Raw genomic sequence first — 26,858 nt, 5'->3', positions numbered from 1 at the left:
AGGTGCATTCCACAGCATATGAGCTGGAATAGCAATTGCAGCCCCTTCACACCAGTTGTGTGCAGTGTTGGGTTCAGTGCAAATACAGATCTATGGCTCCTTTCCTGGCCTTCTGTATCAGCTTGTGGCACAGCTCTTATCAGTAGTGTGTATGTGGGAGCAGTGGGGAAGGATCCTCTGCAGATATTTTCAATGCATATCTACAGCGCCTTGCACTCAGCCTCTGCACCACAGGTGAATTCCACCCTGGTCTGTTCAAACAGATGTGTTATTTATTCTAGTAAATGTTGCATTACAACATGGGCTAGTCCTGACAGAATGAGCCCACTTAAACACATGCTAACTATAGCATCTGAACACTTAGATTTCTGTGAAATTGTCAGAAGGAAAGTAAGTATTAATATAAACTCAGGATCCTTCCCATCCCTGAGTCTTTGCTTCCCTTTGGAAATGTACTAATAGGTTGCCAAAAGAGGGCAAATATTTCGATCTGAAAGCATAGGATCTGTAGAGTTTTTGAACTGTATGTGATGTGTTTTTCTGATTCCATTTTGGCTTTCAGCCTCATGGCATGTGATTGATTAGAATTAAGGCGGTCAAGCTATTAAAAAAATTAATCGTGATTAATCACGATCAATTGCATGATTAATCGCACTCTTAATGCTCGAATACCATTTATGTAAATATTTTTTGATGTTTTCTATATTTTCAAATATATTGATTTCAATTACAACAAAGAATACAAAGTGTACAGTGCTCACTTTATATTTATTTTTATTACAAATATTTACACTGTAAAAAAACAAAATAAATCATATTTTTCAGTTCACTTAATACAAATACTGTAGTGCAAGTTCTTTATCATGAAAGTTGAACTTACAAATGTAGAATTATGTACAAAAACCCCTGCATTCAATAAAACAATGTAAAACTTTAGCGTCTACAAGTCCAATCAGTCCTACTTCTTGTTCAGCCAAATCGCTCAGACAAACAAGTTTGTTTACATTTGTAGAAGATAATGCTGCCTGCTTCTTGTTTACAATGTCACCTGAAAGTGAGAACAGATGTTCACATGACACTGTTGTAGCCGGCGTCACAAGTTATTTACATGCCAAATGAGCTAAAGATTCATATGTCCCTTCATGCTTCAACCACCATTCCAGAGGACATGCATCCATGCTGATGACGGCTACCCCTCTGTTACTGTAATTAAGAAGTGGGCAGCATTATCTCCCGTAAATGTAAACAAAAGTGTTTCTCTTATAGCGATTAGTTGAAAAAGTAGCACTGAGTGGAGTTGTAGGCTCTAAAGTTTTACATAATTTTGTTTTTGAGTGCAATTATATAACAAAAAACCCCTATATTTGTAAGTTGCACTTTCATGCACTACAGTACTTGTATGAGGTGAATTGAAAAATACTATTTCTTTTATCATTTTTACAATGCAAATATTTTTAATAAAAAATAATATAAAGTGAGCATTACAACACAGAATACAAAGTGTACAAATGAAATCGATATAATTGAAAATGTAGAAAAACATCCAAAAATATTTAATAAATTTCAATTGGTATTCTATTCTTTAACAGTGAGATTAATTGCGATTAACTTTTTTAATCTCGATTAATTTTTTGAGTTAATCGCGTGAGTTAACTACGATTAATCAACAGCCCTAATTAGAATATGTACCACACAATAACTCAAGTCCTGAATATTCACAATTACTGTGATGATTATAGGAGTATGAACATTAAAGAAAGAAAAGTCCTGTTAGAGTCCATCTCCTTGCAAGTGTAGGATATAGTCCCTTGATAGAGGATACAGTATATCAAGATGTATCAGATATTTATTTAGTATTGGTGATAGATACTTCACAAACTTGGGTGCACTGTAAATCTGAAAACAAAAAAAAGGATTAAAGTAGATATGAGTGTAGTTTCCAAGATTGGGCCTGTACTGTACAATATAATGAAAGGTACATACATTAGACTTTTAGGTTCAGATTAGCTATTATTTGTAAATAACAGTGGCTCATGTGTAGAACTCTCACTTATTTGGTACCAGTGCCTCCAAGTGCTGATAACTTTAATTCCTCCAATGGTAAAAGCAGATTGCAATTCTAAGACCTACCTTCTCTAAAGGTGTTTGGAGCCTTCCTTCACTTATAGGCTACTGGACCGTGTAGAATGCAGTGGCTGCTGGTCACTAGGGGCTACCAGGGCTCTGCCTCCACCAATTAAATCCTCTCTCCTTTCTTTCTTTAAACAAACAAACCTTTGAGGGATGGTGTCTTTCTCTCCAATAGCTCAATGGAGCAAACTGCAGGGGGTGGGCAGCCCATTCAAGAGAGAAGCAGAAGAGATGGGACTGGCAGGTACTAGTCCTTTAAGTGCTGCAACAGAGTGCAATATCTGGGAAAGGAAAGGCAGCCACAGACACTGCCAACCCCTTCAGGACAACAGCACCATAGAGCAGGGGTGGGCAAAATACGGCCCAATGACCCTTGGACATATACAGTGACAGCAGATCAAGGAGCTGTGCACTAGCTTCATGCCGATGTTCTCAGCCACGGACCAAATGGGCATACCACTCCATTGACACAGGTAATGCTCGCTCAATTAGAGCCCAACCTTACCGGGTGTCTCCTCAAGCCAAAACTGCTATAGAACGGGAGATCCAGGACATGCTACAGATGGGGGTAATCCGCCCCTCTAACAGTGCATGGGCATTTCCAGTGGTTCTAGTGGGGAGATACGCTTTTGTGTGGACTACCATAAGCTAAATGTTGTAACTCGCCCAGACAACTATTGAATGCCATGCACAGATGAGCTACTGGAGAAACTAGGATGTGCCCAGTTCATCTCTACCTTAGACTTCACCAAGGGGTGCTGGCAAGTACCTCTGGATGAATCTGCCAAGGAAAGGTCAGCCTTCATCACTCATGTTGGGCTGTATGAATTTAATGTGCTCTCTTTCAGGCTGCGAAATGCACCCACCACTTTCCAAAAACTTGTAGATAGTCTCCTAGCGGGATTGAGAGAATCTGCAGTTGCCTACCTTGATGATGTGGCCATATTTTCTGATTCATGGGCAGAACACCTGGAGCATCTGCAAAAAGTCTTGGAGCGCATAAGGGAGGTAGGACTAACTGTTAAGGCTAAGAAGTGTCAAATAGGCCTAAACAGAGTGACTTACCTTGGACACCAGATGGGTCAAGGAACTATCAACCCCCCCTACAGGCCAAAGTGGATGCTATCCAAAAGTGGCCTGTCCCAAAGTCAAAGAAACAGTCCAATCCTTCTTAGGTTTGGCCGGGTATTACAGGTGATTTGTACCACACTAAAGCCAACTTGCCACCCCACTGACAGCCCTAACCAGAAAGAAACAGCCAAATGCAGTTCAGTGGACTGAAGAGTGTCAGAAGGCCTTTAACCAGCTTAAAGCGACACTCATGTCTGACCCTGTGCTAAGGGCCCCAGATTTTGACAAACCATTCCTAGTAAGCACAGATGCATACAAGCGTGGTGTGGGAGCAGTTTTAATGCAGGAAGGACTGGATCAAGAATTCCATCCTGTCGTGTTTCTCAGCAAAAAAACTGTCTGAGAGGGAAAGCCACTGGTCAATCAGTGAAAAGAAATGCTATGCCATTTTGTACGCTCTGGAAAAGCTACACCCATACGTTTGGGGACGGCGTTTCCACCTACAAACCGACCTTGCTGCGCTGAAGTGGCTTCATACCGTCAAGGACAATAATAAAAAAACTTCTTCGGTGGAGTTTAGCTCTCCAAGATCTTGATTTTGAAATATAGCACATTTCAGGAGCTTCTAACAAAGTGGCTGATGCCCTCTCCCATGAAAGGTTCCCAGAATCAACTGGTTAAAATCATCCTTGAAATGTGGAAAAAATTGTTAGTTTTTATATAATCAGTAGTATATCTAGAGGTACATGCGTCTTATTAATTGCTTTCTCCTACAGCTCCAGGAAGAAATCACAGCCAGTGTGGAGCAGGCTGTCCAGCATCGTCTGTGATTTGGGGGGCGTGTCATAAACATCCAGCTAAGGGTAGCATAAAATCCCTCCTTTACCTGTAAAGGGTTAAGAAGCTCAAATAACCTGGTTGGCACCTGACCAAAAGGACCAATAAGGGGAGAAGATATTTTCAAATCTGTGGGGGAAGGTTTTTGTTTTGTTTTTCTTTGTGTTCTCTCCGGGTCAGAGAAGGACCAGGGCATGAAAAATACATCTCCTAAAGCCTTATCTGAAATAAACATCTAAGATTACAAATGATAAGTAATAGCAAGGAAGTGCGTTAGGTTATCTTTTCTTTTAGCTTGTGAATTTTTCCTACGCTAAGAGGGAGGTTTATTCCTGTTTTTTGTAACTTTAAAGTTTTTCCTAGAGGGGAATCCTCTGTATTTTAAATCTTATTACCCTGTAAAATTACCTTCCATCCTGATTTTACAGAGGTGCTTCTTTTACTTTTTTCTTTATAATAAAATTCTGTATTTAAGAATCAGATTGGGTTTTTAGTGTCCAAGGTCTGTGCTCACCTTGGTTACTCTCAAGCTTCCCCAGGAAAGGGGGTGAAGGAGCTTGGGGGCGGGGGATATTTTGGGGAAAACAGGAACTCCAAGTGGTCCTTTTCCTAAATCTTTGTCTAACTCACTTCATGGTGGCAGCGATACCATCCAAGGACAAGGAAGAATTTGTGCCTTGGGGAAGTTTTCAACCTAAGCTGGTAGAAATAAGCTTAGGGGGTCTTTCATGTGGGTCCCCACATTGGTACCCTAGAGTTCGGAGTTGGGACGGAACCCTGACAGGCCCATCTAAGATTTCTGTCCAGCCCGCCAGGTGCTTTGGCTGCCCCTTCACAATCTCCAGACAGCTAAAAGTCCTGCAGCTCAGCAGGGTGCTCAGGCAGGCTGCCTGCATGCCATGGCCCCACGCCACTCCGGGAAGATGCCGGCTACTGCTGGCATGTCTCTGCATGCCCTCTGTGTGCCCTTGCATGCCCATGTCTCTGCGAGCCCCAAGCACTGTCCTCACAGCTGCTACTGGCCAGAAACTGGCCAATGGGAGCTGCGGGGTGGTGCTTGTGGGCGCGGGCAGCACATGGAGACCAGATGCCCCCCAAGGGGCCTGCAGAGATGTGACAGCAGCAGCTGGCGCAGCTGCTTCCGGGAACAGCGTGGGGCCATGGCATGCAGCCTGCACTGGCATCCGGGAGCTGCCTGTGGTAAGTGCCTCCTGGTCAAAGCCTGCACCTTGCACCCCAAAGCCCTGCCCAGGTCAGAATCCCCTCCTGCACCCAAACCCCCTCCCAGACCCTGCACCTCCCCTACACCCCAATCCCCCGCCCCAGCCCGAAGCTCCCACCTGCATCAAGCTCCATCCCACAGCCTGCACCCCAACACTCTGCACAAGCCCGGAGCTCCCTCCTGCATCCAAACTCCTCCAAGAACCCGCACCCCCTCCATTAATATAGTAGAAATGTGCGGCCCGTGAAGACTTACCAAAATGTGTGGCGTGACCCCCTGTGAAAATTATTGCCCACACCTGCCATAGACTGTAAGTGGGAGAGGGAGGAGTAGATGGGGCTTTGGCTCCCTCTGCCATGGCCTCATCATCGGCCACAACCCCCTGCTCTTCCCCTTCCCTTGCTGTCCCTGCCACCAGCTCTGGGGGCATATTTCCCTCGTCCCCCAGAGTGTACGCCCAGGTGACCATGGCTCCTCAATCCGCCACCTAGTCATCCCTCCAGGCCACTGCCTCCAGTTCCATCCCTGGCCGCCAGGGCCCCTTTCCCACCCTAACCAGGAAGCACAGTGTCTAGTGCCTCCTGGTGTCTGCCTCGTCTCATGTGGAGACCTATGTGTGGGTGTTAGCGAGGGTGGTGGGGCCCACGGTTGTGGTGGTGGCTTCTAAGATCTATGGGATGGTGGTCTTTTTGTGCTAGTGGGCGCCTCTTAATTGCTGAAGGTTTCATGCCCAGGTATATCTCATTGCCATAGTCCAGCTAAGAGGTTATGCAGGAATGAATAACTGAGGCCAGGTCTTTCTCTGCCACAATGGGATGGAGTTTCTTAGCTAAGCAAAAATTATAGAAAGCATTACTTGCAGCTATTATGTGAGAGCTCAGCATCAGTGAAGAATTCAAGAGTACTCTAGAATATGAACTGAACTGACCAATGGCGGATGTGAACCTGCAACCAAAGGGGACTGCACTGTGGCTGCAAACTCCTCAGAATACTTTCTTGCACCCACCAGAGTCACCTCTGTTTTGCTCAGGTTTAGCTTCAGCTAGCTGTTCTTCATCCATTAGCTGATCTCATGCAAGCCCTAGGCCATCTTAGTGGTAACGGTGTAGTTGTATGTGGAAGAGGATAGGTAGAGGTGTGTGTCACCTGCTTATTTCCAGCACATGAGTCCATGTCATATGACCAGTTCACCTAATGGCTACGTGTAGATGTTAAAAAGGATGGGAGAGATAACTGATTCTTGTGGAACCCCACAAGTGAGGGATCTAATGGTGGATGTACAATGCTTATGGAAGGCAAGATTTAGTAAGCCCACACAGTGGTCTGTATCCACTGAACTGTATTCCATGTGGGCTCCCTGCACCTCAGCATGGGGGACAAGTTGGGGGACAGAACACAGTGGGCTGGTAGATCCATGCTGTTCCTCCCTGTGGAGGATAGAGGATGTAGTGCCCATAGAAGCTACTGCATAGAATCATAGAATATCAGGGTTGGAAGGGACCCCAGAAGGTCATCTAGTCCAACCCCCTGCTCAAAGCAGGACCAATTCCCAGTTAAATCATCCCAGCCAGGGCTTTGTCAAGCCTGACCTTAAAAACCTCTAAGGAAGGAGATTCTACCACCTCCCTAGCTAACGCATTCCAGTGTTTCACCACCCTCTTAGTGAAAAAGTTTTTCCTAATATCCAATCTAAACCTCCCCCACTGCAACTTGAGACCATTACTCCTCGTTCTGTCATCTGCTACCATTGAGAACAGTCTAGAGCCATCCTCTTTGGAACCCCCTTTCAGGTAGTTGAAAGCAGCTATCAAATCCCCCCTCATTCTTCTCTTCTGCAGGCTAAACAATCCCAGCTCCCTCAGCCTCTCCTCATAACTCATGTGTTCCAGTCCCCTAATCATTTTTGTTGCCCTTCACTGGACTCTCTCCAATTTATCCACACCCTTCTTGAAGTGTGGGGCCCAAAACTGGACACAGTACTCTAGATGAGGCCTCACCAATGTCGAATAGAGGGGAACGATCACGTCCCTCGATCTGCTCGCTATGCCCCTACTTATACATCCCAAAATGCCATTGGCCTTCTTGGCAACAAGGGCACACTGCTGACTCATATCCAGCTTCTCGTCCACTGTCACCCCTAGGTCCTTTTCCGCAGAACTGCTGCCTAACCATTCGGTCCCTAGTCTGTAGCTGTGCATTGGGTTCTTCCGTCCTAAGTGCAGGACCCTGCACTTATCCTTATTGAACCTCATCAGATTTCTTTTGGCCCAATCCTCCAATTTGTCTAGGTCTTTCTGTATCCTATCCCTCCCCTCCAGCGTATCTACCACTCCTCCCAGTTTAGTATCATCCGCAAATTTGCTGAGAGTGCAATCCACACCATCCTCCATTTATGAAGATCATTTATGAAGATATTGAACAAAACCAGCCCCAGGACCGACCCTTGGGGTACTCCACTTGATACCGGCTGCCAACTAGATATGGAGCCATTGATCACTACCCGTTGAGCCCGACAATGTAGCCAGCTTTCTACCCACCTTGTAGTGCATTCATCCAGCCCATACTTCCTTAACTTGCTGACAAGAATACTGTGGGAGACCGTGTCAAAAGCTTTGCTAAAGTCAAGCAACTCTGAAGCTCTCTATTAGAGAACACAAATGTGCATCTCTGTGACAAACTGCACTAAAGTGCAAACAAAATGGCTGCAGACAGCAGAGTCCTTGGAGATTTAAAGGTGCAGCATACAAATAAGAAATGCATAACAGCTACATATCTAAACCCACACCTGTTTTGGAGACGGAAATTCTCTTTCTACTGGAATAACATTGTATTATCCGGTGTCAATGGCTTTATTATATATTTCAGAATACAGTGGAAATTAGGCCCATTTGAAGGTGGCACGCTCTATTCCAGAGTTAGTGAAGAAAGAAAAGTAAAACAGGACCCCCACAGTTCTGCCTTTCTGTCAGCCATATGGAGCACCTTTTCTTCGGTTCATAGTGGTGTTGTCTATCTTGCTGTCTTTGCTGGCTGCTTCCCTTATGCTCCTGTTGACACAAGGATCATTTTCTGAAAAAACTCCCCTTGTCGTTGTTAATCCCAGTCCAGCTGCACATGTTAGTGCTGTTGGGAGCCTTGATGTAGACGTTTTGCTGGCTGCCACTGGCACTTCTAACATGGTCATCTAAACCTCTTCAGGCAGCAGCCCGCTAGGACTCACCAATATTGCTAATGCTGGTGGAGCGGAATTACTGTTTGCAACAGAAATGTTTAGAAAATGTCCCTGCTGTAGTCAGAGCTGAGTGTGCGAGTGCTGAATGGAGGCCACTTCTTTAGTTATGTATTTCTGGATTGAGACTCAGAAGACCTGAGTTCCATTCCCCACTCTGATACTAGCCTGCTGGGTGACCTTGGGCAAGTCACTTCATCACTCTGTGCCTCAGTTTCTGCATCTGTAAAAAGGGGATAATAATGCTGACCTCTTTTGCAAAACGCTTTGAGATCTACTGACAAAGAGCACTATGTAAAAGCTGGATATTTATTTATTTTATTGTCTTCTTCAGCTGTAAAATGTTCAGTAAAACGATGGAAAAAATATCAACCATCAAGCAAAAACCGATTTTCTCTTCTTTCCAAGTTACCATGTGCCTATTTCTCCTTTGCTTTGCAAAGTGAATATCAAATATGATTTGCACTGGTGCAAATGGCTACTCATGGTGCAGAGCAACAGAGAGTCAGGCTCCATGCGAAAAGAGAGCGGGCTAGAACCTCAGCTGGTGCAAACTGGCATAACTGCTTTGGCTTCAATGGCCCTTTTTACTCTTACTATACTGATGCTTTTGATCTTTGCAGCAATTTTCTGGTTATTTTTGAGCCAAGGACGTAGCATACTTATGGAAACGTTAGGGGAGCTATCTCAATTAACACCCACAGAGGATCTGGCCCAGAAAACACCAGCTGGTGAATTTTCACTGAAATACAAAGAAACCTTGTGTACATGTTTCCGATAGACATAAAGCTATCTAATGAACACGATGCCACTGAGCCAAAAAAAACAAAAAGAAAAGTGTGACCATGGGCAGTGGGTATAATAGGCCCGGGGAGGCTCTCCCTGGTGCTGCCGCAGCCACCAGACCCCCAGATGCAGGGTTTGATGGCAAAGTTTTTGCTTTTTATGCCCCATGCAGATTCTGGGGCAGCTGAGGAGGCATGTGCCATGTCCTCAGCCGCCCCGGAACCTGAATGGGGCATATCAAAAGCGCCTTCTAACAGCCACTTTTCCCCTGCATGGTTTGGGTCCAGGGAGGGGAGGCATGGCGTGGCTTCAGCCAGCCCAGGGTTCCTCTGGCTGAGGGGAGGGGGATGTTCTGGGCTTCTTAGGGTGCGGGAGGCTTGTGGCTCCAGCTGCGGGGAGCCAGGGGGCCTCGGTGCTCCGGACATAGAGAGGGCATGGGTGGAAGGGGCAGAGCCAGGGGCTAGCCTCCCCAAACGGGGGCTCCACTCACCGCCCATGAGCATGACAGTTAAAAAGCAATATGCCTTTTCCTTCAGACATCTGCCCTGCTGAATGCTTCGTGCTGACAGGCCTGTGCTTCAGCATGCTTTACAGATACCCTATTTTTCAATAACCATACATATTTCTCTCTGCACAGTCATACTGATGGGAACCAAGAATACGTTGCTTTGCCTCCAGTATCAATGTTTGCATTGCCATTTTGTAAAGGATGGCAATGGGATGTGGAACTGTACAAGAATTCAGATCCAGTCTGGGTAAGTAAGGGTTGAGAATTGATACCACTCAGTGGCCCATGTGAAACATCTTTGGTGGTCTCCCTTCAATTCCTAGTGGACAAGTGAACCAAAAGACATCATCACAATGGGCAATAATGGATATCCTAGTTGACAGTGTCAGTAGGAAGGTCCAGCACCATATAGGCCATAGGAATGAACTCCTTGTGATGCTGGCAGACCAGGTGCCAGCTCATGCCAAGGTCCCCACGTCTCAACTGAACGCTGACAAATACCTAGCTGGAATCATTCCAGCTCTCCCATGGGTAGTCTTGTTAAAATAGGTATTAAAATTATAAGACTGTGTTTTGTGTTTAGACTTTAGAGAATGCTTCTAAGTTGCTGCTGCATGCATTAATCTCACTTATAACATCTGTATCTCATATTATAAGATAATTGAGCATGTGTGTTGTAAGCCTCTATAACTGTGTAGATCATCAGACAGGAGAGAGACGTTAACTAGTGTGGAATGCTGGTCTCCAACAAAAGGTGTTCTGTCCTGCTCAACAGGGAAGATCAAGCAACACCAAACGGACTAGGTGGAACACTGAAGAGGACAAAAGACTGTGTTGCTTGCTCTCCTCCTCCCATGCAGATGAGTCATGCAAGTGAATTCCTCCCATCAGAGGTTTGCAGGTCAGAGGACAAGTGGGGAAGGGAATAAAAACCCCTAACAAGAAGTACTCCTGCAGGAATTCTGCACCACTGCACAATGCAGAATTTTTCAGAAATTAATATGCATGCAGAATTTCCTTTCCCCCACAGAAATGGGCTGCGGTGCTGCTGGTTGTCACTAGGGGCCACTGGACCTGGCAGAGCCCAGCTTGCACATAGAAGACACTGCTGGGGGAGAGGGAGGGAGCAAGAGGGTTCCTGACAGCTGCAGTTCCCAGCATGCCCTGAGGGAAGGAGACAGCAGTGTGCAGGAAACTCTGTGGAACCCTGGGATCGAGCATCAAGCTGTTTCTCCCTCTGGATCCCTGGGCTTTGGGTTGAGGAAGGGAGAGGATGTCTGGGCTGGGCAGGGGGGCACGGCTGGGCTCTGGGGGTGGAGGGTGAGGGTATCTGAGCAAGGGGGGTCCCTGTGGCTGGAAGATTCTATTACTTTTTGAAACTTAACATTGTAACTCATTTGTGTGTGTATGTTCACCTGCTTTAACCCTGTAAATAACTCTCGGCTCCTTTTCCTATTTAATAAATCTCTATATAGTTTATTATAGGATTGAATGCAAGTGCTGTCTTTAGTGTGAGATCTAAAGTGCAACTGACATGGGGTAAGTGACTGGTCCTGTGGGACTGGGTGTAACCTGAATATTACTTGTGTCATGATTCATGCTGTAACAGACCATCTATCACAAAGATAGGCTTACCTAGGTGGCAACCGCAAGACAGATCAGAGTACCCATGGAGGTTGTCTGTGACTCCATGTTAAGGCTGTTACAGTGCCTGAGGAGTTTACACTTGTTGGTTGGTTGGTGAAATCGAACTATAAAACTCACAACCAATTTGTGGTTTGTGCCCTGACTCTTGCCAATCTGCCCTGAGGTTGGTATTCATGCTCTTGGGCAACTGCAGGACATCTTGATGCTCCTCCAAAAGGTAGTGGCTCCAGTTCAGAGAAGACTGTTGAAGTACTGGAGAAGTCCACGCTGCTGGTGCATATGAACCAACTGCGTTGTGCATAACAAGAAGACAACAATCTCCAGGTTACAAGTTCTAAACACAGAGAAAGTGGTGATGGGGGGTGAATGGCCTGTGATAAATAGGCCCACTGGCCTGTGATAAATAGACCCAATGGCCTGTGATGGGATGTTAGAAGGGGTGGGATCTGAGTTACTACAGAGAATTCTTTCCTGGGTATCTGGCTGGTGAATCTTGCCCATATGCTCAGGGTTTAGCTGATCGCCATATCTGGGGTTGGGAAGGAATTTTCCTCCAGGGCAGATTGGAAGAGGCCCTGGAGGTTTTTCACCTTCCTCTGTAACATGGGGCACGGGTCACTTGCTGGAGGATTCTCTGCTTCTTGAAGTCTTTAAACCATGATTTGAGGACTTCAGTAGCTCAGACATAGGTGAGAGGTTTTTTGCAGGAGTGGGTGGGTGAGATTCTGTGGCCTGCGTTGTACAGGAGGTCAGACTAGATGATCATAATGGTCCCTTCTGACCTTAATATCTATGAATTTAAAACTACCCTAACCAAGTATTTTTGTTGTTTTTCCAGAATATATTCATGTTATGCTGGCGGTTGGGAGAAACCTCATTGAAGCTAGTGGGCGTAACACCTGCTTTTCATTCAGGCTAAATGAGGGAACAATTAAATGCCCCTTTGTTGATAGACAGCAGAAACAACAGGAGCCATCACCTGAAACACAGGCCACATGCAAGGCCACTTAGGACTCCGAACTATGTGGGTAGAGGGTTTCATGATGGGCTGAATCTAAGGGGCGTGTGTGCAGTGGCAGATTACCACACGGGTTGACAGGGCCATGTCCAGGAGCCCCAGGCAATTTGGGGACCCCCACAGGAGCACTGGAACTCTGGGTCTGCTCCACCCCCTGCTCCTTCTCCTCTGACCTCTCTGCCCTGTTCCTCCGCCCTGCTTCTCTTCTCCCCGAGGGCCCCCGGCCAGGCCGGAAGACGGAGCTGTGGGAGGGATAGTGTGTTCTCCCACCCTCCCGCATGTGGAGATAGGTGAGCCAGTTGCCCAAGTCCCTCTCCTTTTCCCTCCCACCAACCCTCCTATGCGGAGCTGGCCTGAGGCCCCTCTTCCTTCCCCTCTCGTACAGACCTGGCCCAGGCTCCTCCCCTTTTCCTGTACCACGTGGAGCTGGCCTGAGCCTCTCTCCCTCCCCTCCACCCCCCTGTCCCCGCCCACCTGTGCCGAGCTGGCCCAAGGCCTTCTCCGTTTTCTGACCCCACTCACCTGTGTGGAGCTGGCCTTAGCCCCTGCCCCCCCGCCCCAGCTGGCCCGAATCTCTCTTCCCTCCTGCTGCGCTGAACTGGCCTGAGCCTCTTCCTCACCCCCCAACCCCCTGGCCGAGACCCTTTTTGGCAAAACTGGGCGTTTGTCCCATTTGCTCTTGCCAACTGGTGATCAGCTGGGAAGAGCAAATGGGACAAATGCTCAGTTTTGCCAAAAATGTCAGGATGTCCGGAGCCAAAATGGGATGTATGGTCAACCTAGGCCAGAGGTCCCAAATGTTTTCAGTCACAGCCCCTTTACCCAGTCTATGCCTCTGTGGGGCCAGAGAAGGGAGCAGGAGCCGGGGCCTGCGGTGGAGCCAGGGGCCATGGTCGGGAGTGGGGTGCAGGTGGGCCCGCAGCTGGGTGTGGAGCTATGGCTGGGGTTGGGGGCAGGGCTGTGGTGGGGCCAAAGCGGAACTGGGGGCACAGCAGGGCTGGGTGGTGCTCCCTTCCCATCCACCCCCCATGGGAGCTGATCCTGGCCCCACGGCATCCCCCTCAGCATTCCTCAGTGCTCCCTTAGGGCAGTGCACCCCACAGTTTGGGGGCCACTGCTCCAGGCTGTGGCAAGAGCCTCCCAAGGAGCCAGGGGAGGAGCCCTGGGCCCTCCACCTGCCCTGGGCGGGAGGACCAGGGGGGCCTGAGAGCAGCCCCCTGCCCATGTCCCTGCCCCCCACGGTGCACCACCGATGATAGCTGGATGGTCCAGGGCTCCTCACAGCAGTCCAGACTCCCTGCGCAGCTCTTACCATGGCCCGGATTCTGGCCAGACCAGGTGGCGGGGCCTTGGGGGAATGGGAGGAGCAGGGCACCATGGCATTAGGGGGGATGTGGGGGGTGGGGAAGAGAGAGAGGTGTGTGTGTGTGTGTGTGCGCACACATGTGTGCATGAAGTAGCAAAAACATCACAGGAGCACACAGAGAAGGAACAAAGAAGCCCCACACACAGCCAGAGAAGCCGTGGCAGCGTGACCTTGAGAAAAAGCTGAGAAAGAGCTTTTGAGTAAAGTACTGTCTGGAAGAGGCTTGAGCTGTGAGAAAGTAAACTGGCTCCTGCTGTTTGATTCCTTCTTTGTAAATAAACAGGATTGCACCAAAGACATATCTGACTCTATCATCAATTTCTCCCCCTAATTGAAACAACCCACAAGACCCTGAAAATGGACTAACTCTGGCCAAAAAGGAGTAATAATATAAACATTAAAATAAGAACTCTCTTTTAAGTAAAGAACAATTAAATTAATGCAAGACTGATCTATGCCTACACATAGTTAATGATAGATAGGAAGCACAGGCAGGAATGTCTGTGAGGGGAGGGCTCCTGCCTCATACTGAGAATGAGGGGCGATCAGCAGGTTATCTCAAGTGCTTATATACGAATCCACAAAGCCTTGGAAACAAGCAGGGAGAACTGGAGGTCCTGGTGACGTCAAGGAATTATGACGTGATTGGAATAACAGAGACTTGGTGGGATAACTCACATGACTGGAGTACTGTCATGGATGGTTATAAACTGTTCAGGAAGGACAGGCAGGGCAGAAAAGGTGGGGGAGTAGCACTGTATGTAAGGAAGCAGTACGACTGCTCAGAGCTCCGGTACAGTACTGCAGAAAAACCTGAGTGTCTCTGGATTAAGTTTAGAAGTGTGAGCAACAGTGATGTAGTGGTGGGAGTCTGCTATAGACCACCGGACCAGGGGGATGAGGTGGATGAGGCTTTCTTCCGGCAGCTCGCGGAAGCTACTAGATCGCATGCCCTGGTTCTCATGGGTGACTTTAATTTTCCTGATATCTGCTGGGAGAGCAGTACAGCGGTGCATAGACAATCCAGGAAGTTTTTGGAAAGCGTAGAGGACAATTTCCTGGTGCAAGTGCTAGAGGAGCCAACTAGGGGGGGAGCTTTTCTTGACCTGATGCTCACAAACCGGGAAGAATTAGTAGGGAAGCAAAAGTGGATGGGAGTCTGGGAGGCAGTGACCATGAGTTGGTTGAGTTCAGGATCCTGACAGAGGGAAGAAAGGTAAGCAGCAGGATACGGACCCTGGACTTCAGGAAAGCAGACTTCGACTCCCTCAGGGAACGGATGGGTAGGATCCCCTGGGGGACTAACATGAAGGGGAAAGGAGTCCAGGAGAGCTGGCTGTATTTCAAGGAATCCCTGTTGAGGTTACAGGGACAAACCATCCCAATGTGTCGAAAGAATAGTAAGTATGGCAGGCGACCAGCTTGGCTTAACGGTGAAATCCTAGCAGATCTTAAGCATAAAAAAGAAGCTTACAAGAAGTGGAAGGTTGGACATATGACCAGGGAAGAGTATAAAAATATTGCTCGGGCATGTAGGAATGAAATTAGGAGGGCCAAATCGCACCTGGAGCTGCAGCTAGCGAGAGATGTTAAGAGTAACAAGAAGGGTTTCTTCAGGTATGTTGGCAACAAGAAGAAAGCCAAGGAAAGTGTGGGCCCCTTAATGAATGAGGGAGGCAACCTAGTGACGGAGGATGTGGAAAAAGCTAATGTACTCAATGCTTTTTTTGCCTCTGTCTTCACGAACAAGGTCAGCTCCCAGACTGCTGTGCTGGGCATCACAACATGGGGAATAGATGGCCAGCCCTCTGTGGAGAAAGAGGTGGTTAGGGACTATTTAGAAAAACTGGACGTGCACAAGTCCATGGGGCCGGATGAGTTGCATCTGAGAGTGCTAAAGGAACTGGCGGCTGTGATTGCAGAGCCATTGGCCATTATCTTTGAAAACTCGTGGCGAACGGGGGAAGTCCCGGATGACTGGAAAAAGGCTAATGTAGTGCCAATCTTTAAAAAAGGGAAGAAGGAGGATCCTGGGAACTACAGGCCAGTAAGCCTCACTTCAGTCCCCGGAAAAATCATGGAGCAGGTCCTCAAAGAATCAATCCTGAAGCACTTACATGAGAGGAAAGTGATCAGGAACAGTCAGCATGGATTCACCAAGGGAAGGTCATGCCTGACTAATCTAATCGCCTTCTATGATGAGATTCCTGGTTCTGTGGATGAAGGGAAAGCAGAGGATGTATTGTTTCTTGACTTTAGCAAAGCTTTTGACACGGTCTCCCACAGTATTCTTGTCAGCAAGTTAAGGAAGTATGGGCTGGATGAATGCACTATAAGGTGGGTAGAAAGTTGGCTAGATTGTCGGGCTCAATGGGTAGTGATCAATGGCTCCATGTCTAGTTGGCAGCCGGTGTCAAGTGGAGTGCCCCAGGGGTCGGTCCTGGGGCCGGTTTTGTTCAATATCTTCATAAATGATCTGGAGGATGGTGTTGATTGCACTCTCAGCAAATTTGCGGATGATACTAAACTGGGAGGAATGGTAGATACGCTGGAGGGCAGGGATAGGATACAGAGGGACCTAGACAAATTGGAGGATTGGGCCAAAAGAAATCTGATGAGGTTCAATAAGGATAAGTGCAGGGTCCTGCACTTAGGACGGAAGAACCCAATGCACAGCTACAGACTAGGGACCGAATGGCTAGGCAGCAGTTCTGCGGAAAAGGACCTAGGGGTGACAGTGGACGAGAAGCTGGATATGAGCCAGCAGTGTGCCCTTGTTGCCAAGAAGGCCAATGGCATTTTGGGATGTATAAGTAGGGGCATAGCGAGCAGATCGAGGGACGTGATCGTCCCCCTCTATTCGACATTGGTGAGGCCTCATCTAGAGTACTGTGTCCAGTTTTGGGCCCCACACTACAAGAAGGATGTGGATAAATTGGAGAGAGTCCAGCGAAGGGCAACAAAAATGATTAGGGGTCTGGAACACATGAGTTATGAGGAGAGGCTGAGGGAACTGGGATTGTTTAGTCTGCAGAAGAGAAGAATGAGGGGGGATTTGATAGCTGCTTTCAACTACCTGAGAGGTAGTTCCAGAGAGGATGGTTCTAGACTATTCTCAGTGGTGGAAGAGGACAAGACATGGAGTAATGGTCTCAAGTTGCAGTGGGGGAGGTTTAGGTTGGATATTAGGAAAAACTTTTTCACTAGGAGGGTGGTGAAACACTGGAATGCGTTGCCTAGGGAGGTGGTGGAATCTCCTTCCTTAGAGGTTTTTAAGGTCAGGCTTGACAAAGCCCGGGCTGGGATGATTTAATTGGGTATGGGTCCTGCTTTTGAGCAGGGGGTTGGACTAGATGACCTCCTGAGGTCCCTTCCAACCCTGATATTCTATGATTCTATGATTCTGTGATTTTTATCCTCTACTCTTTAATTAGGTTCACGTATAAGAGATGAAATCACAGAAGAATTTATTAAATTCAATACTCTTCTGATCATTTCCACAATCAAGAGAATGTATATTCATATATATTTAATAATGGCGTCTTTTTTTCACATTTGATTCCAGTAGTTCAAATTTCTCCTACGGTAAAATCAATGAGAGAGCTGGTATTTATTTTCTAAGAATTGTTTCCTGTAGCATACCCCTCCTAAGGCATAATTTTGGAGAGTTATTTCCATAAACTGCATCATTTAAATTGGACAGTAGTGGCAGATAAAATGAGCACCTTTTGGTATGGGGACAGACCCTCCAAGGGCATCACGATACTTAAATACATGAATACAGGCTCTCCTCCTCAGAAGTATGTTGGACAAGTAAATTATAAAAAGTCGGTTACCACAGTGTGACCTCAGGCATAGGGTTGCCAGCCCTAAATTAAAGATTAATCTTTAATTAAAGATTATGTCATGTGATGAAACCTCCAGGAATACATCCAACCAAAACTGGCAAGGATTACTGTTCAAATCAAGAAAAGGAAAATGTGCTCAGTTTAGATGTCACTATCTTCTTACCTGTATAATGTGCATTGAATGCAGCAGTGGTCAACCAGGAAAGTGTTCAGTTGAATACAGACTGACTGTTTTTAAAGACTATGTTACTCATACCTGCAAAGGCCCAAATATGGAACATAATGTGTGACAAGGTTCCAAAATAAGGAAAAAAAATTATTGATGCAAGAAAACTAAATTCTGTGGGATTTCTTCCTTCAGTAACTTTCTATGAGCAGTTTCATTCTTTACTTCTGATGCAGAAAGTTTAATAAAAAAAAGTGAGGGTGCTCCAAATTGGTGTGGAATATAGGTATCTGGAGGACTAAAGTGAATGACATCCCTTAAAATCAGTTATACTTGTGAGGCATGACATAACAATAGAGTTTTTTAAATCAATGCAACAGTCTATAACAAAAATCCTTATCGCCAAATTGATGAGTTTTTGCTTTGAGTTTAAGTTCTTGTAGTATTTTATTTATCTAAAAGTCAGACAGGTACATAAGAAAATTAGGGCTCTATTCTGGTCTCATTGATGATGTGCCATTGACTTCAATGAGACCAGGATCTTGCCCTTAATGTACAGATCAATTGCATAAGAATAATGTTGTCAGGGCTTAGGTAGATTTGCAAGTGCTAATGTGAGTCAAATCTGAACAGGGTCTTTTACTCCTGTAAGGACAAATCATTTTTTTCAACAGTGAAGTAACACATTAGAAGAAATAATACATTTGATGCATTTGTCATTATCTGGTTCTTCTCCTTTACTTTCCATAGCAGAGGTGGCCAAACCATGGCTCGAGAGTTGCATGTGGCTCTTTTACAGTTAAAGTTCAGCTTGCGAAGCTCCCCACACTCCCTCCCATTCTCTGCCTACCAGACTTGGTGTGGGGTAGGACCTCAGGGCTTCTGCCAAGCGGGGAGGGGTGTCTCAGGGCTTCAGCCCCACTGGACACACCTGCCAGGGCTGGGGGCTTCAGCAGGAGCAGGGCCTCCCACGGGGTTCAGGGCCTCAGCCCCAAAACCCCTCTCCCCACAGGGCTGAAGTCCCGACCCCAGCAGGTGCCTCCCATGGAGCTGAAGGCCCCCAAATCCCCCTCCATGCAGGGCTGAAGCCCCAAGCTCTTGAACTTCTAAAGATTGTGGTATGCCGCTTGGGGAGGGCCACCCCATCCTAGTTCTTTGGTCTTCCATTTCATAAATATTTTTTTCCCTGAAAGTGATTGAATTGCTTTTGTGTAGTGCATTCTGATTGGGTTTTTTATGGGGGGAGTTTAAACCTTGAGTAACTACTGACCTGAGGTGAAACTGAATAAAAACATTCTAAGAACACTGAGGCTGATCCTGCAAAACTCAGCTCAAGTAGATCTAGTGCTTGGGCCTTTGTATAGTAATTATATACAGTGTAAATCAATGATAAGGTACATAAAATACTATTTGTTTACATCAGTAATATGAATCATTCATTATGAAGACATCACAGAATGGGAGGGGTGGGAAATCTGCCTTTTATCTTATTACTCAGCCAAAGATCTCATAGACATCTTGACTGTGATATGATACTCATCATAGCAATATTTTTTCATTATTCCGCATAGTACAGCTGAAATAGACAAATCTAATGGCGTTACAGTGGAGCTCTTGTTTTCCTAAGGTTTTTGGAGAGAGAGAAACCACTCTGAGAAAGTGGGATTGGGGCAAGAGGGAGGAACAATGCATGGTATTCATTGCCCTCCATGATGTGACTGACCTTTTGGTTAACCAAGAGGTTAGTTATGCACTTCTACTATATTTGTTATCCTACCCCACTGATTTGCTTGCTTTTTAATACAAATAATGATAGGTATTTTTGAGACAGGTGTGGTCTAATGGCCTGAGCAGAGGACTGGAAGCTAGGAATTTACAAGTTCTAATCCTTGCTCTAACACTGACTCAGTTCATGGTTTCAGACAAGTCATTTAATCTTTCAGGCTCAGCTTTCCCATGTGTAAAAATGGGATAATACTACTTGTATCTCACAGGGACATTGTGAGATTAATTTTAATATTTGTAAATTATTTTGAAAATGGAAATGCTAAATCTTATTACACAATCGTCCTAGCTGTTTGCAGTACAAACCATCCTCCTAAGTAAAGGATAAGTAGCTTGGAACTCAGTAAGTATGCTACCCAACTAGAACAAATACAATTTTGCAGTCCATTGACTTCAAATTACAATGCCAAGTTTTATTTGATCTGTGAATATCTATCTGTGTGCCATACACCATGCACTTTTTTCAGAGTGCCTCTTATACCTCATCCTTATTATCCTATCCACATTTTTGGCAAGTTAACTAAATGGGTCAGAAGCTGAACAAAACAGACATTTGGGGGCATTTATGATGTTGCAGTTATCATCATTTCTTTCCCTGCTACTGTTAATACATGTGTGAATGGATTTAGTGAGCCTGAAAGTGAGGAACTAATAAACACTTGCTTGAGCCTGGTGTAACTGAGGCTACAGTTTGGCTCCTGATACTTAGATTTTTATTTACTGAAGCTTCTCAACGCAACCCTAGGATATAGGTACTGTGATAGGGTTGGGCCAGATGGCTACAGGAGAGTAATAGAAAGCAGATATATTAGCCCCAGGTTAAGTAGGTCCCTTTTCCCTGGGTAAGATGACAGGGAAGGTTGCAGAACAATCAGGAACCTTCTGGAGACAATTAAGACAGACAGGCTGATTAGAACACCTGCAGCCAATCAAGAAGCTGTTAGAATCAATTAAGGCAGGCTAATAAGGGCACCTGGGTTTAAAAAGGAGCTCACTTCAGTTTGTGGTGCTTGTGTGAGGAGCTGGGAGCAAGAGGCACTAGGAGCTGAGAGTGAGAACGTGGACTGTTAGAGGACTGAGGAGTACAAGCATTATCAGACACCAGGAGGAAGGTCCTATTGCGAGGATAAAGAAGGTGTTGGGAGGAGGCCATGAGGAAGTAGCCCAGGGAGTTGTAGCTGTCGCACAGCTGTTCCAGGAGGCACTCTAGACAGCTGCATTCCACAGGGCCCTGGGATGGAACCCGGAGTAGGGGGCAGGCCCGGGTTCCCCCCAAACCTCCCAACTCCTGGTCAGACACAGGAGGAGTCGACCTGGACTGTGGGTTCAGGAAAAACGGCCAAGCTGAAGGCTGCCGTGAAGCTCCAAGGCTAGCAAATCCACCATAAGCACAAGACCCACCAAGGTAGAGGAGGAACTTTGTCACAGTACATATCAGTTGGACAGATTCTGTCTCCCAGCCTAGCCCTTCTGTGCCACTCCAGTAATATACAGGGACCAGAACTGTTCTGTAAGGGACTCTAGGAGAAAATTCCTCTGGCACAGCATAGGGCTGACATACGCAGCCATATTTTGGTCCCCTTACAAGCCATGATGCAGGGTACAGGGTCATGGGGCAGAAAACTGTGGATGATCCTGAGCTGCTTTGGACTGCAAAGACAGTCCATAAGCAACTCTTGAATGCTTCTGTAAATTAGAGCAGCCCTAGGTTGCTCTGATTTATACCAAGTATTACACTGGCCCCATAGCAGCCCACAATTCTGAAAGAACAAAGGAGGCTTACTTATCTTTGACCCCCTTCTCCTGGGCTGTATCTTCAGTGCTGGGCCAACGGGAAGTGCTGAACTGAATTTCTACCCTTTCTACTGCCATCTTACAGATGGGGTAAATAAGGCATGGAGAGGTGAGTAAATCACTTTCTAATGGTACACAGGAAGTTGGTGGCAGGGTTGAGGACAGAAGCCAGCTCTGAGGTGAAAAACCCATGTCTCATTTATGATACTGAAGTGCCTCTCAGAAAAATGGCTTCAAATCTCTGAAAACGGCTCCTTCCTCAAGGCAGCCCAGTGCCTCCTGGAGCTCCTTACCATGCAGAGGAAATACATCTGTAATTCTGTATACACTCCCATGCACTGGGCACCAAGAGCCTATCTGCCTCTCCCCACCTGTCTTCCTGGCTAGCACTAAAAGGGAGGGGGAGTTCCTGTGCTCTGGGGAATAGAGAGACTGCAACTGTCGTCAGCACAGACCTGGAGGGCTCCTTACATTCTTCCTCTCCCTTATGCATTTTGCACAGGTACCAGCCACAATCTAGCCTATGTGTAAAGTGTTTTAGATTGACAAGTTCTACATAAATGTAAAATATTACAGTACATTCTGTTCAATGGGACATGTTATTGTGTTCTTTGGATATTCTCCAGAAAAGTGATTTAGGGCTTGTCTAGGTGAACAATTAGTGCGTAGCGAGCTGCAGCGTAAATCTACAGTACATTAGCCTGCTGCACACTAAGTATCCATATGGACCCTGCTTAGGGTGACCATATTTCCCAAAGGGAAAACAGGACACTCCATGGGGCTGGTCCCAGCCGCTCACCCAAGGTGCCCCCCCCAACTGTCACTGGTCACTCAAACCTGCCAGCCCCATGCTCGAGGCCAGGGCTGTTCACTGGAACCCTGCCTGCCCCCCCATCCACACATTGAAACCCTTCCTTGCCCCCCCCAGCACAATCTTCCCCCTGCACCCCTTTTATTTTTGACAAATTTGTCCAATTTACTCTTGCCAACTTGATCAGTTTGCAAGCGCAAATGGGACAAATACCCTCTTTTGTCAAAAAAGTTGGGACGGCTGGGACAGGGCTTAAAAAAGGTATGGTCCTGGCCAAAACGGGACGTATGGTCACCCTAACCCTGCTGCCACACACTAAAAGCTCCTAATGCACTTTGATCTACTCTGCTTTGCAATGGGAGGTCAGTGCACACTAGGGAACTTCTAGCGAGCAGCAGACAGTGCATGGCACCCCAGCTAGAGAAGCCCTCAGCCTATGACTGTCCCTTAATTATGACAGTCCTAACATAAGTTTAACTAATACAAGGTAATTTACTGATAATTCACTGGGTGTTTATAGGTGAGAAATTCTGATCAACACCTCACTCAAAAGTAGCTGGGATCAGATGGTGTTTAGCCAAATAGTTCCAGAATATTAACTTCAAACACTGATTTGCAAGGATACAAAGCTTTGAAGCCTCAGACATGGATATTTTTCCCTTTAATAAAAATAAAATAAAAACAAAACAAAAAAACACACCACAACAAACAAGCTAGGAAAGTCCATTCAAAAAGTTACAGTAAGAGAAAAATGTCAAAGTTGTATGGTTAAGCACTGTAAGGTTAGAAAATGCCAAAGTCAGGATTGTACAGGTTGTCCTATGCAATTTTTTTATATTTACAAAAGGGATAGTAAATTTTCCCAATTTAAATTGGGTAGGCTATCTTTAATTTTCCATTCTAAACTGCTATGGAGTGTTCCTGTGAGATGTTAATCTGGTTGCCACAATACTCTCCAGAGACAGCTGGATTTCACTGGCGGGTAAAGCTACTGCTGGTAATATAAAATTTGCACAGTGTTTTAAGATTGCTTGGGGTTAAAAGTACTACAGATATGTAAAATTATTATTATTGGCAGTATAAGGTGGGGAAACTTGCATTTCCACTGTCCATGCTGAATTAATCCTGTGATTATACAGAGGACTTTGGGCTCCAGAGATGTGAGTCTTAACTTAACATTCATGAGCACTAACTTCACTTTGCAGAGGGGGAGGAGACTGCCATTTTCCAAACAATGGCCCAAGTTCTGCTCTCAACTGCAGTCAATCGAGTCCAATGACATCAAGTGTTTATCTGGCAGAGAACAACATTCAAATACATTTTAAAACATACAACATATCAAATCCAACAGAGACTTGATGGCTATCATTCCTTTACTGTCACTTAATGTGCATTATTTAGTAATTTCAGCCCACACCTGTAACCAATATATAAAGAATGTTGCTTTAGAAAACAGAGTAAATAGAATTTACTTACAAACTGAAGGAGGCCAAAGTGTTGCTGTCACTAGGGGTGCCTACCAAAAATCCTGCTGAAGAACAAGGAGACCTGGACTCTCTCAAAGCACAGGAGAAACAATTGCTACTATTTTGTGTAGAGATGCACTGAGGAGGCAGAGTTCAGATCATGGATGAGGTTGATGTGTGGGTCTGAGGTTAATGCAGGGCTATGAGTCACATCTGACTATGTTAAAGTCTGCCCAGCTGATCCTCTGAGATTTCTGGTACTGTGAGAATGGCCACACTAGGGATTTCAGTCCACAAGATTTCAGCTGCATCCAAACTAGAACACAATCAGGGTAGGCATTAGAGACAAATCTACACCTCAAGTCACTACAACCTGGTGGCAGAGGGACATGCTCCTAATGAGCCAGATTGTGTCCCCCACTGAAGCTGTCCCAGGGAGAGACACGCAGGAGTGATAGCTCCCAGCTCTGGTGGTGGTGCAAAGAAGCACCTTTTAAAATATCCTATCTGGGATGGAGTCAGGAATGGCATATGGGTAGGAACCAGCAATAAAAATTAGGCAGCTGCCTATTTAGCTTATCCCCAGCACGAGCTCTGAAAAATAAAAATAAGCTCCTTCCAAATGCCAAATCTCACAGAAAACCAAACACACTGGAGAAATTCCATATCTGGGGCTTCAAATCTGAACTTCATCCCCAGCAAAGGGGGCTGGATTTGAGATCAGTTCTGACCCATCTCTAATTTTGTATGAAGCATGTCAGGAAAAGTTGACCATTGAGAATGCCTGCACAATGCTGAAGGCATAAGTGCCTAATGCTGACAAGAGCTCTGTAATTAGTTGGACAAGAACCTCAAAGCAGAAGAAGACTTTCTGTAAGAGGACTCTTGACATTTGGAGAAAAATTGTAACTTGACTTGATTTGTGCAAAAGCAGCAAGAGAATAAAATGTCAATGGAGAAGAATATTTTGTAGTGATTTCAAATGAAGGGCAATGCATGGTGACATTTGGAGTGTAAATTTTAGACTACATCAGATGGCTATCTTGAAGGAAATTGCATGTCTACGTTAATGGAAATGTATGAAGTTGCTCAGTTTTATTTCAGGTACCTTTAAAGATGTCCTTGTCTAACTGAGGAGACAGTTAAATATTTGAATGGTATGGGCACTACTGTTGATCTTGTAATGAGGGAGTGGCTAGCTCAGGGGACTGCTAATGAGTAAGGTAGTGACTCCGTATTAAAAAGCTTTAAACATGATCACAGGCTTGTCCTGGGACTCTGTGCAGTGAAGCATTTGGAAAGTCCCCCATTAGATGTTTGTGGGTATCAACCATCCCCAGCCATGGAAAATGCACCACTTCAGGTGCTCTGCTTTTTCACCCCTTCAGAGCATCAAGTGTTATGCTTCCCTCCCCCCGTACCCCATCACCATGAAAACTAATAAGTGATTTGATTTCCCGAAGTTGGGGAGAGGCACCTTAAAGTGAAGCTCCCAGTTGTATTTCCTGAGAATAAGCAGTAGGTGAGTAATACCCTTTTTTCCCCTTTAAGTGGGAAGTTAAAGAATTTGTGCTGCCATGCAAGAAAGCCACTGCTCTGGTAATAGAATATAGTAGGAACTGTTTTTCTTTAGGTTGCTTATTTGACTCCAAAACAGTTGCTAATAATTGAAAGTTATTACTAACTGAAAGATTAACTCAGTTCAATTTCTAGTGGACATATAGTGGACTGTGGGGAGCCAGGGTGGCTTCCCTCTGAACCAGAGGGTAATGAGCCACCCTCTCAGCCTGAGTGGGCGGGGCTAGACCAAGTTTACACCAATCCCCGGGAAGGGAGGGCTGGGGCAGGAAGTACAAAGGGCGGGGCCCTTTGCCCAGTGAGGAGAGCACCAGGGAGGGAGACAGACACAGGCTGCTCCCTCCAAACACTGCTGCCGACCCAGGGGAGGCCCTGGGCCAGGAGGAACCTGACCGGGGGGAAGGCCTGTGGTGACCAGGACTGCCAGCCACTGAGTACCCGGAGGACCTGAGGGGGCCAGGCTGTAACCCGGGCCAGCGTGAGCCCGACAGAGAGGTGGAGCTGGAGCTGCCAGCAGCTGAATACCTGGATGAGCTGGAGGGACCGGAGAGGCCCGCTTGAGAGACCGGGTAGGAAGTAGCCCAGGGGCAGAACTGCACAGTGTAGTGGGTGTATTTGGGGAGCGGATGGCCTCCCGCTGACCCAGCGGCGGGACCTTCACCTCCCGCCACTGTCAGGGCCCTGGGCTGGAACGCAGTGGAGTTGGGTGGGCCTGCGTTCCCCTACCCCGGCCAACCTGCCTTGGGTAGCAGAACCATGCGCCGCGGCCTCGTGCCGGCGCCCCCCCCCCCCCGGGGGCTTGAGGGGCGCGCCGCGGACTCCGGCGGGCACACCTTTTCCGCTAATAACCCAGCGCCCGAAAGGTGTGACTAAGGCCTGTCTGTGGTAGCTCTCCATCGCCCCCTAGGGGCTCGGTGGACCGATTGAAACCTGTCACATGGACACACACAAAAACATTTAGCAATTGATTTCCTGTGAAGCAGTTTCAATAGTGAGGACAACGATAAAATCCTTGCTATCATCCCTGCAGAACAGAATATACATATTAACAGGACAACGGTTATTGCAAGCTTCTACCATAGCCTTTTCAGTAGTCATGGTGTGGCAGAGTACTCCAGGCTCTAGTGCTGCCAGTTTGACACACACTGTTCACCAACACCTGTATTCACTTTAAAAATAAATTGCAATAGCTCTGGATTCAAATGTGTGAGATACTTTCCCTATCTAGAAAAGGGACCTTCTACAGAAATGGAGTCTAAGATGTCTGTGGGTGCAGTAATGTTTTACACTCTACAAACATCATCATTGGCACGTTACCATATTGATGGCAACTCACTCCAACAGTTGGGTTAACAACACAATGATTTTACTACCAGAGAAGTTTCAGCTCACACCCTGAACCAGTTAACTGACTCTTCCAACTGCTTGAAACTCCCAGATCTCTCCCAGGATCCTCCACCTCACTACCACTGACTAAAGCTAAATCATTCCCTAAAATGGGGAAAGGGCTGCAAATTCAGGAAGGGGGAGAAGGGGTTGTTGGGGAGTTTAGCCATCTTTGTTGTTTTCCCTCCATGTTTGTCTCCTTCTCCTCCA

General features: G+C 46.4%; 1 long non-coding RNA gene across 1 annotated transcript in view; it reads right to left on the bottom strand.

Annotated features, from left to right (window-relative positions):
- Positions 1 to 26,858, bottom strand: part of LOC140909572 (uncharacterized) — an 88,884-nt gene that overhangs the window by 12,119 nt on the left and 49,907 nt on the right. The window lies entirely within an intron of this gene.

Source organism: Lepidochelys kempii, chromosome 3, assembly GCF_965140285.1.
Source record: "Lepidochelys kempii isolate rLepKem1 chromosome 3, rLepKem1.hap1, whole genome shotgun sequence".
Classification (NCBI taxonomy): Eukaryota; Metazoa; Chordata; order Testudines; family Cheloniidae; genus Lepidochelys; species Lepidochelys kempii.
Note: the sequence above shows the minus strand (reverse complement) of the source record. Positions and strands in the feature narration are given on the sequence as shown.